This window comes from Schistocerca piceifrons, chromosome 8 (genome assembly GCF_021461385.2).
Source record: "Schistocerca piceifrons isolate TAMUIC-IGC-003096 chromosome 8, iqSchPice1.1, whole genome shotgun sequence".
NCBI classification, from domain to species: domain Eukaryota; kingdom Metazoa; phylum Arthropoda; class Insecta; order Orthoptera; family Acrididae; genus Schistocerca; species Schistocerca piceifrons.
The window spans coordinates 132,242,155-132,258,959 of record NC_060145.1 but is presented as its reverse complement, the minus strand read 5'-3'; the positions used below and the strand labels follow the sequence as shown (position 1 = coordinate 132,258,959).

Below are 16,805 nucleotides of genomic sequence, written 5' to 3'. Positions count from 1 at the left end.
ATGTCCAGGTTGGACGGTCAACAATAATGAAAAGCACAGATTGTTAGTCACTGTAAGATGACAGGTTGAGTTGCAGACAGGCATAATGAAGAGACTGTTACACACTGAGCTATCAGCCAAAGCCTTCTTCAGAAAGGAATGGAAAACGCACACCAGTTCACACAATCAGGCACACCTCAAGCACACAATGACCACTATCTCCAGCTACTCTGACCAGACTCCAACTGCAATGTTGAAAGGAGCAGTCCAGCATGGGACGAACAGAAAGGGGGAGGGATAGCAGAATCTGAGTGTGGGGAGAGAAGAGCACAGTCTGGTGGAATGTGCAGGGTTTAGAAAGCAGAAAAATTGGGCTACCAGGCACAGCATCAGGAAGCTGTTGGGGGTAGGGAAGTGAGGTGGTAATGGGGAGCAGAAGGAGAGGAGCAGAGAGAAGAAAGAGTGGTGGGTGTGTTGGCAGAGAGCAGCACATCGAGGGTGATGGATGTGATTTGGGAGGATGTTATAGGACAGAGGAGGCAGAAACTGTTGGACAGAGGGTGTGAGGAGAGTAAGTTATTGTAGGTTGAGACCTAGATGATTTCAGGAGTGGAGACTGTGTTGTAAGGATGACTCCCATTTATGCAGTTCAGAAAAACTGGTAGTGCAGGGGAGGATCCAGATGGCCCAGGTTGTGAACAAGCCACTGAAATGAAGCACGTTATGTTTAGCTGCATGTTATGCCATAAGGTGGTCCACTTTGCCTTTGGCCACAGTTTGGTAATGGGAAATGGGCCATTCATCCTGCTGGCCAGCTGGTTGGTTGTGATACTAACATAAAAAGCTTTACAGCAAACCTATGACATGGCTAATTTCAAAGGTGGTCCAGTCTCTGATGGTATAGGATAAACATGTGAGAAAAGACTGGGCAAGTAAAAACTGGGTGGGCACATGGTGCAGGTCTTGAACCTCAGTCTTCCACAGAGATATGCTCCCTGTGACAAGGGGATGGGTTTGGGAGTGGCATAGCGATGGACTAGGGTGTTGTGGAGGCTGGATAGGTGATGGAACACCACTTTTGGAAGGGTGGAAAGGATCTTGGGTAGGACGTCCCTCTTCTTCACAGCATGATGATAAATAATCAAAGCCCTGGTGAACAATGTGGTTCAGAATTCCAGTCTGGAGTGGTACTGGGTGATGAGGGGGACACTCCACTGTAGCTGGTTCTGGGCATGGTGGGAGGATTGGAGGTGAGTGCAGTGGAACTCCACATCATAGTGTTTCTTCCATCAGTGAGGTGCAAATGTGTGCATTGCCAAGAATGAGTTACACCCTGTCGTGTGTCACGTGAACTTTAACCAAAAATTGTTAGACAGTGAACAATCTCTGATTTGTGACTGTGAGAGAGAAGCTATGTGTGCACAGTGCTTCTCTCAGGACTTTGCAAATAAGAGATGAAGGAAATGAAATAACTCACTGGGGTGTTAATTATTCAACTAGATGAATGTGTACTGAATTCTTTATGACACTAAAGGAATCTGGAAGTCATACATTTTGTGAAATTTTGAAATTCTAAGTTAATGAAAGGAGAAAGTTGAAATAAGTTAAATGTGAATGTTAATTACTACTGTATAAGAAGAGTAGGGAAAAATACACCATTGTTTAATTTGGAAAGGTAATAACAATATTTTTTTGTGATACCATGTGTATGAATGTATGAATCATGACATGTTCCACATCAGAACAGACACTGAAAGATGACTGTTCTATTTTCAATGTTGATTTTCAAGAGATTTTGACCATAAATGTGAATGAAATTATGAATTTGATAAATATATTCAGTCTCATTAGTATCGATATAACATATTCTTTGTAATTCTATTATTGAGACCACAGATGTTGGTCAGAGAGGTTAGCTTTGCTTTGTCAGAGTAGCATTCAGTGTTTGTTAGACAGTCCGGGTATGTACTTGCTTTGAGAAGGATGGAAGCTGGCCTGTCATGTTGTGGAGGCAGTGTTATTTGAAAAGCATTTTGTATTAATCTGTTCTGAGGAAAAATTTTGTGGAATCGATATGATTTGAGTGCAAGACTGTCAGAAGAGAAGTTTTCTAAGGTAATATAGTTTTTTTTTAATATATTTGTAGTTGTGTAGTTTCTTATTTTTAGGACATTGTGTATGGTTAATGTTTACTATAAGAATTTTTATAGTGAAGCACATAAATTTGTCTTATGATCGAAATAAGTGTCAAGGAGAGTAATTGTACACAAGAAAATTATTGAGAAAGATTTTTGCTAACTTATCTAGTTGTGAGAAATTTATGAAATTGTGTATTGTTGCTAACAAAACATAGTTATACTTGGAGTCTTTGTTCTCATTTATCAATTGTTAAGTTTAGTTCCTCATTTTTCAGCCTTTACCTTTATGAATGTGTTTTGTATACTTGCATTGCATGTCGTGAGTTGTATGTTGATGAAGCATTTTTATGAAAAGTGATAAGATTCCGTCTTGCATTGCTCATTGCAACTATGCAAATGAAATTTGATTCTTGACCGTTTCATCATTATCTTAATAGTAACATATTGCAGGATAGATAAGCATTCCATGTGCACAGGTAGACCATTGAATTTAATTACCATCAAGATTCATGTACACTGTAGTGCACAGTGATTGTCAGAGTGTTTTGTGAAAATATCAGTATCAGTTCTGAGGCTTAATACCAGCAAAAGATTTCAGTAAAGTTCTATCTTGTGAATTTTCAAGCAGTTTTATCACACAGTCAGAAGCATTAATTTTTATTTCCATTTTCTCTATAATTATAACAATTCTGCTATAGTGACTAAAGATAGAGATTAGCTAGATAAAGGGCCAACATTTTCAATTTGAATCATTCCGTTTTGCAGTCAGATAGTATATGTAAATTGTATTGAAAATGGATTGCTCTCTCACAGGTGAAATTGTTTGATGTACTGGCTAGCCTGGATTTCACATTGTGTAATGCGTGCTTCACATATTTTTGTTTCTGAATTTAACTTTAACCCTGGTCTGTTGCCCTTCATTAAGATTTATGCATTTCAGTATCAAGATAAGTTTTATAATTTTGTCAGATAGCAACCACATACAAATATGAATTTAAAAGGTTGAACACAATACTGTCAATGTTTGGACAGATGGACTCTGGTAGGAAATCCACAGGTCTGCACACAGTCAGAAGGACTCTGGTAGGAAATCCACACGTCTGCACACAGTCAGAACTCTGCTACTTTTGGAGCTATAGCCTAAACTTTGTAGTGGGACATCAGGCAGCAGAAGAGTAATTTTGCAAAGCTTCAGAGAGCAAATGTCATAAGGAAGTGCCACTTAATATAGACTGGATATGGCACAGGTAATCTGTTTATGGGCTGGGCATAGTGTCTGTCTGTGAAGGTCTTTGTGAGACCTTTAGCATACTGAGCAAGGGAATTCTTGTCACTACAGATATGCCATCCCCAGATGGACAGTCAGTATGGGAGGGATTTTTTGGTGTGGAAAGGATGACAGCTGCTGAAATGCATGTACTGTTCATGGATGGTGGGTTTAATGTGGACAGAGGTGTGGATAGAGCTATCAGAGAGAAGGAGGTCAATGTCCAGGAAGGTGACATGCTGAGTTGAGGAGCTGATGCGAGAGAATGTGTTGAGGCTGTGAAGGAATGAGGATAGGGTTTCTTGCCCCCCGCCCCCCTGAGTTCAGATCATATAGATATCATCAATGAACCTGAACCAGACATTGGGTTTGGTTTTGTGAGGCTACAAAGCTTTCTCCTAGATAGGTCCTAAACAGGTTGGCATAGGAGGATGCCATGCAGGTGCCCATGGCTGTGCCACAGACTTGTTTGTATATCTTCCCTTTGAATGCGAAGCAATCATGTGTTAGGGGTAAGTTATAAGATGTATGGAGTAAGGTAGTGGGTTGGAGTCTGAAAGACACTGGATGAGTTAGTGCTCAGTAGTGGCAAGGCCATGGACATGAGGGGTGTTGGTGTGTAGGCAAGTGGCTCCAACAGCGATGAAAAAAAGGATGATTGGGTTTAACCATCTCGTTGACACTGAGGTCATTATAGATGCACAAGTGTGGATTGTGTCAAAGATGGGGAAGGAAATCACTTGTGCCTCTTCAAGCTGAACGTGAACATGTCAGACAATGTAAATTGCGAGTGTGTTATCTCTACAAATATAAACGTAAATTGAGCAAAAAATGTACGACATATGTAAGAATCAGTGATTAATGCAATCATAAATGCATTATGTATAATATTATCACTCAAGTGTCCAGAAAGTCAGTCCAGAAATAGTGAACTACCGGTATGTATATGAAGTCAAATGAAATGGCTCATGAGTGTCATGTGCGCAATGTTCTACCACATGGAAATACAGCCATTGAAAGTGAAAATATGCCATGTAATAAATGTGTAGCTGATATTGAACATTTAAAAGAGTGCATCATAAGAAAGTGCCACTCAATATAGACTGGATATGGCACAGGTAATCTGTTTGTGGGCTGGGCAGCAGAAGAGTAATTTCAAAAAGTTTCATACTTTAAAGAGTGATCTAATGAAACTTCGAAATGAAAATACTGAACTGTTAGGTTATCTGAAATTGAGTACACCACTCAAAACAAAATATACAAAAACTGTAAACAGTGAGGAAGAAAAGCAGAATGAAGGAATCAGAAGCAAAAATACTACAGCGAAGAACTCAAGTGCTTGTGTTATGAAGTGCCCTGATATAACCAACAGCATTAATACAAATGAAAACTGTAAAAAAAGAGATTGACCAGTCCCCAAAAAAATGATACACAGTGAAAACAAGAGTCAGAACATATTAATTCTTTCAACAGTCATAGTAGTCACTGTCAAAAATTGTGATAAGTTTTCAAAATCAAAAACACTACATCTCTTCTGTAATATAACCTAATGCTCGATTAAAGGATGTGGTTTGTAACATAAACAGGAAGACAAAAGAATATACGATTAATGACAGTGTCTTCATTCTAGGTGGGACAAACTACATCCTAAAGATGATGATGATGTCGTGTGACAAGGGCCTCCCGTCAGGTGGACCGTTCGCCTGGTGCAAGTTTTTCGATTTGACGCCACTTCAGCGACTTGTGTGTCGAAGGGGATGAAATGATGATGATTAGGACAACACAACACCCAGTCCCTGAGTGGAGAAAATTTCGACCCAGCTGGGAATCGAACCCGGGCCCTTTGGATTGACATTCCGTCGCACTGACCACTCAGCTATCAGGGGCAGACATCCTAAAGAAATTTGAGGGTTTCGAATGCGCCTTAACAGATTCTCTTCAAAAGACAGTCCACAGAAAAGTAATCTTGTGCATAATTCCATACAGATACAATATGCCAAAACTGAACAACAGAATCTTTGCTGCAAATGAACTCTCAACGAGCACTGCAAAAAAATTTTGAGCATGTAATGATCATGGACATCAATACATTCCTCAGTGGAAGTGATGATACAAAGCATGGACTTCACTTGCGAAAGGAAGGCAAAGAGAAATTATGGAGACATTTACAGCTAGCAGTATGTGCCAATCTGCAAATACCAACTCTAATATGCAGATAATGTGAAGACCTTTCAGCAGATATGACAGTGAAAACACAAGAAAAATAAACAGCAAAAATAGACTTATCCAATTCGATAGTGATGAAAGATAAATGAGAAGGTGTAAGAAAAAACTGCACTACACCTTCATCACTCAAAGAAGACATGGCAAAACAAAACTACCATAGACTAAACAAGGCTGTGATATCAGCAGAAGCATCTAACCCAAATATAGCAACTCAACCAAGTTCCACACCTGAAGATATTCAAGATAAAAAAATAACTGTGCAATGGAAACCAGAAGCAGCACCTACAAGAGACCCACTAAGGACAACAGCAGATCTAGTCTCAAAAGTACCACCAAGGACTCTAATTTTATATGTATCAGTGAACACCAACAATCAACTACTACCACCCCAACAACAGGAGAAAGTTCAGCAATTCCAGCGAGAAGAAATGTAAGACGACCATGTCATCTGCAAGATTTTTTATTCCCAAGAGGTCTCAGGATCAAATTAGGATAAAGAGTGCATCTATCAACAACACCTCCAGTAGCAGTCCTTGCAGCAGAAACAGAAACCACATCAACATCAACCACACAAGAAGAATGACCAAAGAGACAGAGAACTGCACCTTTTCACCATCAGGACATTTTCTTATGACCAACAGAGAAAACCAACTCACGCTTCAAGATGAGAAGGAAGATTTCCCACATAATTTAAATTCAGGAATAAAGGTTAATGATCAACCAAGTAAGTCAGAACAAATTTAAAATGTCACCAGGTCACTCTTCTACATCAGAATATACAGTCACTTAGGAACAAAATAAGAGAGTTGTTAATCTTGCTATCGAGTGAACTCAGATATGTTAATATACTTTTCTTAACTGAACACTGGCTGAAAGAAAATGAGTTAAAGATTGTGAAAATAACATATCAAATTCAATAACTTAGATAATGTTGAATCCTTAAACACTGAGAAAGATTTTGAAATATCAGGCACAGAAATTCCAGCATTCAAGTTAATTGTAATATGTTTGTATAGATCTCCCGATAGCCACTTCAAAAAGGCCAACACTCAGCTTGATACTTTACTAAACAAAGTAGTAACAAGTTGAAAATCAGTTCTGTTGTGTGGAGACCTAAATGTAGATTTTAATGAGCAAAGTAATTCAAGATCTGAGTTGATGAACATATTAACCACCAGTAATTTGGAGATTACAATCCATTCCCCTACACGTGAAACAAATCATTCTAGTACTACTATAGACCAAATAATAATTAGCTCCAGAACAAAATATAAATCAGTTGTAATTAAAGCTGGACTGGCAGACCAGCACATACAGACTATAAGCTTTTGTGTAAATACTAATCCATCCTATAATTCTATGAGGAAGACTACACACATGGGCAGAATTTTCAGTAATGCTGCAGTACAAACATTCCAGAATTATCTCCAACAAGAATCGTGGGAGATGGTGTATAGTACAGAAAATATTTCTATAAGTTTCAGACATTCATGAATATATTTAAATGTTATTTTGATCTTGCTTTTCCATTGAAAGCCAAGACAACCCAAACTACTAAATGCAACATGTAGATTACTAGTGGTATAAGGAAATATTGTGCTAGAAAAGGTACCTATACAACATTGTAAGAAGTTACAACTAAACTCCGGAGTTTGATATTTACTTCAAAAAATATAAATCTATCTTAAATAAAATAATAAAGGAGGCAAAGGAACGAGACAATGACAAATACATAGAAAATGCTTCAAACAGAACCAAACCAATCTGGCAAGATGTAAAGAAAGAAACCCGTTCTGACAAAAATGGAGTTAATAACATTGTATTAAAGGCTGGCTTGGAAAACATTAATAACCCTTCATGTCTGAAAATAGCAAAAGTAAAGCCATTGTATAAGAAAGGAAACAAAGATGATATTTCCAACTACAGACCATTGGCACTTCTGTCTGTTTTCTCAAAGATATTAGAAAGGCTCTTCAATAAGAGACTAATAGACTTCTTAGAGGATAATGACATTCTGTCAGAATTTCAACATGGATTTAGAGCAAACCCTTCGACCGAATCTGCAGTTCACTCCTTTCTATTAGAGGCACTGATAGCATTAGACAACAAAAACCTTACCATGGGCATACTTTTAGATTTGTCAAAGGCATTTGACACCATAAACCATGACAAATTGCTACACAAGCTAGGAAATCTGGACATTAGGGAAACAGCTAACAACTGGCTCAGCTCTTATCTTAAGAATAGGGAACAATACGTGGAAATAGATAAGGAAAGGGATAATATCATTAGGAAATATGATTCCAAGCTACTGACTGCTAAATATGGTGTGCCACAAGGATCAGTAATGGATCCTGTTCTGTTCTTACTCTATGTAAATGACCTAAATATAAGCTATGACAGCAGTACAATATTTCAATTTGCTGATGTACGAGTGTTCTAATTACAGGAAACTCAGAACAAATTCTTGTTAAAAACATTAGAGAAGCCACTGACAGGCTAACATGTTACTTTGATAACAATGACTTAATAATAAACACTGGAAAAACTGTAGCTGTGGATATACACACAGCACAAACAAAGAAATTGATATCGCCAATCTAGAGCTGTATGGCAGACAATTACCAAAACAGCCTGTACCAAATTTCTTGGACTTCATCTACAAGACAACTTGAAATGGAGAGCCTTGAAATGGAAAGCGCATATTGAGCAAATCAAGAAAAAATTAAGTGCTTTTTGTTTCATGTTGTGTACATTAAAAAATTGTACCAGCTACAACACTCTTCAGTGTGTATATTATGTAGTCACACAATCTCACCTCCAGTTTGGGATTATGTTCTGGAGAAATTCTGGAGATGCCATCAAAAAAATTCAAAATTTTTTAAAAAAAAAAAAACACATTATAAGAATATTGGCAGGGGTAGATAACAGCAAATTATGTTGACCATTGTTTATATATACTTAAAAATATAATGTATTTAATGCAAAACTTACACACAAAAAGACCACTTATCACTCAAAATCACACAATACACAGCTATGATACAAGACAAAAATTGGATGTACATGTTCAAAGTGCCAACACAAAGTTATTTCAAAATAGTCTTATCTATCCTAGTATCAAGCTATACAGTGCCTTACCAGATACCACTAAACACATACAAAACATTGGTCACTTCAAATCTAAATAGAAGTTGTACTTGGTTGATCACTGCTTTTACACAGTAAATGAATATCTACAAAAATAAATTTTTCTATGTTAAACCAATGTAGTCTCATACAGAAGAACATTTGTATATTATCCCTCTGTATATAGCATAGCAACAGTTATTTAAGTATTCGCCATTAACTGATATGTTAACGTGTGTTATTACATGTTATGTACAAAGGTTGTTTTTTTAATTAATTAATTTTATTTATTTATTTATTTATTTTTTAATCAGTCTTCTGACTGGTTTGGTGTGGCCCGCCACGAATTCCTCTCCTGTGCTAAGCTCTTCATCTAAGAATAGCACTTGTAACCTATGTCCTCAATTATTTGCTGGATGTATTCCAGTCTCTGTCGTCCTCTACAGTTTTTGCCCTCTACAGTTCCCCCTAGTACCATGGAAGTCATCTCTCGTTTCTTAACAGGTGTCCTATCATCCTGTCCCTTCTCCTTATCAGTGTTTTCCACATGTTCCTTCCTTCTCCAATTCTGCGCAGACCCTCCTCATTCCTTACCTTATCAGTCCACCTAATTTTCAACATTTATCTGTAGTGCCACATCTCAAATGCTTCAATTCTCTTCTGTTCCAGTTTTCCCACAGCCAGTGTTCCACTACCATACACTGCTGTGCTCCAAACATACATTCTCAGAAATTTCTTCCTCAAATTAAGGCCGATATTTGATATTAGTAGACCTCTCTTGGCCGGGAATTACCTTTTTGCCATTGCTAGTCTGCTTTTGATGTCATCCTTGCTCCTCTCGTCATTTGTTATTTTACTGCCTAGGTAGCAGAATTCCGTAACTTCATCTATTTCATGACCATCAATTTTGATGTTAAGTTTCTTGCTGTTCTCATTTCTACTACTACTCATTACCTTCATCTTTCTTCGATTTACTCTCAGTCCATACTCTGTACTCATTAGACTGTTCATTCCATTCAGTATATCTTGTAATTCTTCTTCACTTTCACTCAAGACAGCAATGTCATCAGTGAATCATATCATTGATATCCTTTCACCTTGACTTTTAATTCCACTCCTGAACCTTTCATTTCCATCATTGCTTCCTCTATGTACAGATTGAACAGTAGGGGTGAAAGGCTGCATCCTTGTCTTATACCCTTTTTAATTTGAGCACTTCATTCTTAGTCATCCAATCTTATTATTCCCATCTCTCCTAATAGCTTTCCCCTATTTTTTCAGAATTTTGAACATCTTGCACCATTTTACATTGTTGAACACTTTTTCTAGATCGACAAATCCTATGAACGTGTCTTGATTTTTCTTTAGTCATGCTTCCGTTATTAACCGCAACATCAGAATTGCCTCTCTTGTGCCTTTACCTTTCCTAAAGTCAAACTGATGGCATCATCTAGCGCATCCTCAATTTTCTTTTCCATTCTTCTGTGTATTATTCTTGTCAGCAACTTTGATGCATGAGCTGTTAAGATGATTGTGTGATAATTCTCGCACTTGTCAGCTCTTGCTGTCTCTGGAATTGTGTGGATGATGCTTTTCCAGAAGTCAGATGGTATGTTGCCAGACTCATACATTCTACACACCAATGTGAATAGCCATTTTGTTGCCACTTCCCCTAATGATTTTAGAAATTCTAATGTAATGTTATCTATCCCTTCTGCCTTATTTGATCTTAAGTCCTCCAAAGCCCTTTTAAATTCTGATTCTAATACTGGATCCCCTATCTCTTCTCAAATTGACTCCTGTTTCTTTTTCTATCACATCAGACAAATCTTCCCCTCATAGAGGCTTTCAATGTATTCTTTCCATCTATCTGCTCTCTCCTTTGCATTTAACAGCGGAATTCCCATTGCACTCTTAATGTTATCACTCCTGCTTTTAATGTCACCAAAAGTTGTTTTGACTTTCCTGTATGCTGAGTCTGTCCTTCCGACAATCATTCTTTTTTGATGTCTTCACATTTTCCCTGCAGCCACTTTGTCTTAGCTTCCCGGCACTTCCTAGTTATTTCATTCCTCACCGACTTGTATTTCTGTATTCCTGAGTTTCTCAGAACATTTTTGTACTTCCTCTTTCATCAATCAATTGAAGTATTTCTTCTGTTACCCATAGTTTCTTCGCAGTTACCTTCTTTGTACCTATGTTTTCCTTCCCAACTTCTGTGATGGCCCTTTTTAGAGATGTCCATTCCTTTTCACCTGTACTGCCTACTGAGATGTTCCTTATTGCTGTATCTATAGCCTTAGAGAACTTCAACCATATCTCGTCATTCCTTAGTACTTCTTTGCATATTGATTCTTCCTGACTAATGCATTAAACTTCAGCCTATTCTTCATCACAACTATATTGTGATCTGAGTCTATATCTGCTCCTGGGTACACCTTACAATTCAGCGTCTGATTTTAGAATCTCTGTCTGACCATGATGTAATCTAACTGAAATCTTCCAATATCACCTGGCCTTTTCCAAGTATACCTCCTCCTCTTGTGATTCTTAAACAGAGAATTTGCTATTACTAGCTGAAACTTGTTACAGAACTCAATTAGTCTTTCTCCTCTCTCATTCCTTTCCCAAGCCCATATTCTCCTGTAACCTTTTTTTCTACTCCTTCCCCTACAACTGCATTCCAGTCTCCCATGACTATTAGATTTTCATCCCCCTTTACGTACTGTATTACCCTTCCAGTATCCTCATACACTTTCTCTCTCTCTTCATCTTCAGCTTGCGACATCGGCATGTATACCTGAACTATCGTTGTTGGTGTTGGTTTGCTGTCAATTCTAATAAGAACAACCCTGTCATTGAATGGTTCACAGTAACACACTCTCTACTCTACCTTCCTATTCATAACGAATCCTACTCCTGTTACACCATTTTCTGCTGCTGTTGATATTACCCTATACTCACCTGACCAGAAATCCTTGTCTTCTTTCTACTTCACTTCACTGACCTCTACTATATCTAGATTGAGCCTTTATGTTTACCTTTTTGGATTTTCTAGTTTCCCTACCACGCTCAAGCTTCTGACGTTCCATGCCCCCACTCGTAGAACGTTATCCTTTTGTTGATTATTCAGTCTTTTTTTCATGGTAACCTCTGCCTTGGCAGTCCCCTCCTGGAGATCTGAATGGGGGACTATTCCAGAATCTTTTGCCCATGGAGAGATCATCATGGCACTTCTTCAATTACAGGCCAGATGTCCTGTGGATACACGTAATGTGTCTTTAGTGCAGTGGTTTCCATTGCCTTCTGCATCCTCATACCATTGATCATTGCTGATTCTTCTGCCTTTAGGGGCAGTTGCCCACCTCTAGGGCAAGAGAGTGCCCTGAACCTCTGTCCACTCCTCCGCCCTCTTTGACAAGGCCATTGGCAAAATGAGAGTGACTTCTTATGCTGGGAGTCATTGGTCGCCAATGCTGATTATTAATCAAAATTTCAGCGGCAGCAGGATTCGAACCCAGGACCAAAGACATTTTGATTATGAATCAAAGACACTACCCCCCCCCCTTTTTTTTAAATCTCATTTTGTTCGTTTCATCTGCTCGGGGCAGACGTCGCAAGACACCCGTTTCAGTTCGGTGTTGATCCATTAACTCAGTTTTTTTTATTTCAGAGGACAGCTAACCCTCTGACCGAACACACTGAGCTACCGACCCCTAGACCACAGATATATTATGCATAAAATTGTTAATATTAACATAAAGATACAAATATCTCTTGCACATTGTGCATCTGTAGATGAAAATGGAACAATAAATCAAAGGAACCATTCTGGAATTTGCCAGGAGCAATTTAGGGAAATCACTGTATACCTAAATCTGGATGGCTGGACACAGGTTTGAACTGTCAGCCAAGTCAAAGGTAAGGAATTCCTATAAGGTGACCAGGGAGTGGTTAGGTTGGATTGGAGGGGGGGGAGATGGTTGAATGGTAGTATGAACTGGATGAGGTAGGGTACAATGTTGGGATTAGGTTGACTTTGGTTGGAGGCCTTGGTGAGAAATAAATGTTTCCATTGCAATGATCAGGAGAAGGAGAGTATGTCTTTGCCAAATCCAACTTGGTTAAATCTGGGTGCAGGGCCGAAGGTGAGGGCTTTGGAGAGAACTGAAACATATGAGGCTGAAGATTTTGGTGGAAAGGCTAACAACAGTGTACCAGGACTGTTTTGGCTCTGGGTGTAGTGGATTGTTGGTTTTGGGGGACCTGGCAAGTTGAAAAGATCATACAGGAAGGGTCTGAGTGCTATGAGGGGTTGAGGAGAATACTGTGGGTAGGACACAGGTTGGATAGTGGTGCCCCAAGGTGCCAGTAGGATGTCAGCAGGTTGGATAATGATGGAGGGACTTAATTTCAGATATGTGACATATATATCAGGGATCAAACAGCAGTAGAGGGGGCAGAGGTTGTTCTGGGATGCCTGTGCCATGGACATGTGTTTTTGCAGTACCAGGTTTGTGAAGGACTGGCAGAATCTGAAAAGCTGAAGGTCATTGTGAGAGGAGGGGTGGGATCCAGAGAAAGGAATTTTTATGGTTAGGCCATTGAGGGGGGAAGGGGGGTTCCATGATTTAGGCAGCATTTAAGGAACAGGATGTGGGAATGAGTTTTATACAGGCAAAGGGATAACTTTCTGAAATGGCATAGATATATGGAGCAAGGGTCCATTGTGGCATGTATGGCATTGGAGAAATGGGAAATGATGTGGGAGACTGACAAATGTAGTCATTAGGTGGTTATGAGGGGAGTTGTGTAACAGAAAAAGAGATATGAAAATACATACAGACACGCAATAATGCACACAAATACGTGAGTAAAAATATGTACAAACAAATATAAAAAAGAAATGGGAAAAAGACAGAACAGATGAGGTATTGGAATATGCACATGTTGGAATAAGAGGAGAGGGAGAGGTGGGAGGGGGAGGCAGCTGGTTAGGTTGAGGTTCACATCTTTTTGTGGGACTGGTAGGTGTGGAAAATAACATGCAAAAACACCTGAAAATGAGGGAGGAAATGGAATCAATAGGATTAATTTAATCATCAATTAGGAGAATTTGGGGCATGAAAAGCTGCACCGACAATCCGCACAGTCACATAACCATGTGTTGTGCACAGACAAGACCACTGACACAGTGTGGTTCAGATGTGTCAGAGTGTGTGTGGTTAGGAAAGTGATGAAAGAACACAGGGAAAAAGAGGATGAATGAACAGTAACTAGAGTATACACCAACATCTCCCATGTCCATGGTCTTGCCACTACTGAGCACTAACTCTCCCAATGTTCCTCAGATCCAAACACAGTACCTTATTTCTCATACTCCTTATTAACTCACCCCTAATACACAGCTGCTTCTCATTTGAAGGGAAGGTATATAAACAAATTTGTGGCACAGCCATGGGGACCCACATGTCATCCTCCTATGCCAACCTGTTTATGAGCTACCTAGGAGAAACCTTTCTAGCCTCCCAAAACCCAAACCCTGGTCTGGTTCAGAGTCATTGATGGTATCTCCATGATTTGTACCAGGGCCAAGAAACCCTATCCTCATTCCTTCATAACCTCAGCACCTCCTTTCCCATTGGCTTCACATGGTCCTCCTCAACTCAGAATGCCACCTTCCTGGGCATTGACCTCCTCATCTCTGATGGCTCCATCCACACCTCTGTCTACATTAAACCCACCATGCAGCAATAATACCTGCATTTCAGCAGCTGCTGCCCCTTTCACACCAAAAAATCCCCCCCATACAGCCTGGCCAAGTGAAGATGGCAGATCTGTAATGACAAGAAGCCCCTCGCCAGTATGCTGAAGGTCTCACAAAGGCCTTCACAAACAGGTGCTATCCTCCAGGTTTATTCCACCAACAGATTTCCTGTGCCATATCCCCATACATCCCCAATCCTACCCCAAGAACCACCTACACAAGAGTGTCCCCTTCAGCACCCAGTACCATCACACACTGGAATAACTGAACCACATCCTCCATCAGTGCTCTTGTTATCTATCATCATGCCCTGAAATGAGGTCATCCTACCCAGGATCCTTCCCACCCCTTATAAAGTGGCGTTCCATCACCCACCCAACCTCCAAAACACCCTAGTCATTTCCTATGCCATTCCCAACACCAGCTCCTTGCCACAGGGGTCCTATCCCTGTGGAAGGCCCAGCTGCAAGACTTGTCCAATCTGCCCACCCAGCACTTCTCACTCTCATCCTGTTACTGGTTTACCCTATCCCCTCAGAGACGGAGCCACGTATGAAATCAAACATGGCATATACCTGCCCAGCTGCAATCGTAGCACAACTATTTATACTGGTATGACTACCAACCAGCTGTCCAACAGGATGAATGGCCATTGCTCACTGCCAAACTGTGGCCAAGAGCAAATTGGACCATCTTGTGACATTATATGCAGCTGAACATAGCATGCCTGATTTTAATGACTTGTTCACAACCTGTGTCATGTGGATCATCCCCTGCACTTCTTCTTTTCTTAACTACATAGATGGGAATCATCCTTACAACACATTCTCCACTCTCAAAATCATCCAGGTCTCAACCTACAATAATCTACTCTTCCCAGACCCTCCATCCAACAGTTTCTGCCCCCTCTGTCCTATAACCTCCTCCAAAGTCACATCTTTCACCCTCACTGTGTGCTGCTGTCTACTAACATTCCCACCAGTCTTTCTCCTCTCTGCTCCTCTCCTTCTGCTCCCCGTTATCACCTCACCTCCCTACTCCCCATAGCTTCTCGATGCTGTGCCTGGCAGTCCAGTCCTGCTGCCCTCTAATCCGTGCACACTCTGCAAGACAGTGCTCTTTTCCCCCCACCCATATTCTGCTGTCCCTCCCTCCCTCCTTCTGCTTGTCCCATGTCAGCCTGCTCTTTCATTCAGTGTTGCAGTTGCAACCTGGCCAGAGCAGCTGGAGACAGCAGTCATGTGTGAGTGAGGTGTGCCAGCTTGTATGAATATGAGAAGAGCAAAAGCTCAGTGTGTGATGGATTTTTCATAGTGCCTGTCTGCAACTCAATGTGTCATCTTTATGGTGAGCAGCAGTCTATCCTTTTCATAATTACTGAATTGGTTTTTTATAATGGTAGGAAGTGATTTCCATGCTATTTGTGATGGTCAAGTGTATCACTAATAGCAGAATCAATGAAGTCAGTATTGTGCAGTGACCAACATCTTTGGTGGTAGGGTGTAGTATTTATCAGAAACAATGCATAGTCAGCACTGTCAAAAACAATGCATAGTCAGCACTGAACCTGACAGCAATTTCAAGAGAGGCTGTGATATTATTTTAGTATTGAAGTTGCAGGAACTGTCAAAGGCAGTGGTAGCACACAAATCACTGCCTTATGGTGACCTGTCTACATATAAGCCTATCATCTCCCCATGTGTATCCTTTCTTGTCAAACGACAAACTTTGACACTGACTTTTATAGTATAGCCATTGCTAGGCAACTATGCAGCATGAAAAGTAAATAGGCAAAAATAGGCAACACTCTTCCACACACATATATGACAATAATTGAGTTAATCAACTCAGTAGGGGAATTATGATCAACATACCCAAACTGACTGTTCCATATATGATAAGCTTCCATAACAGAAGTATTGAAGAAGACAGTATAGGCCATTATAACCTGTTTTCTATAGAGTCTTCATTTGCAACGAATCTTGATATGTTTCATATCAAGACCAAGTAACAACAGACAAACGCATTCCTCAGTATCTACTACCATTCATAGTGATTTTCTGTTTCTACAATTTTCTCAGTTTTTCTCAAATCATTCATTTCATTATTTAGTAATCCTCTACTTCCTTCTCTTTTCTTCTCTCAATCAGTTGTTCTCATCCTTCAATTGATTATCCAACAGACTCCCAAATATTCTTCTTCTATCTTCTCTTACATATTGGTCCTCTTGTCCTATGTACAGACTTTGTTTCTTACTCCCGACTCTTCTTCCTTTTTGCAAATGATAGTTGCTATACAC

General features: G+C 39.7%; 1 protein-coding gene across 1 annotated transcript in view; it reads right to left on the bottom strand.

Annotated features, from left to right (window-relative positions):
* Positions 1 to 16,805, bottom strand: part of LOC124711554 (lachesin-like) — a 140,878-nt gene that overhangs the window by 39,248 nt on the left and 84,825 nt on the right. The window lies entirely within an intron of this gene.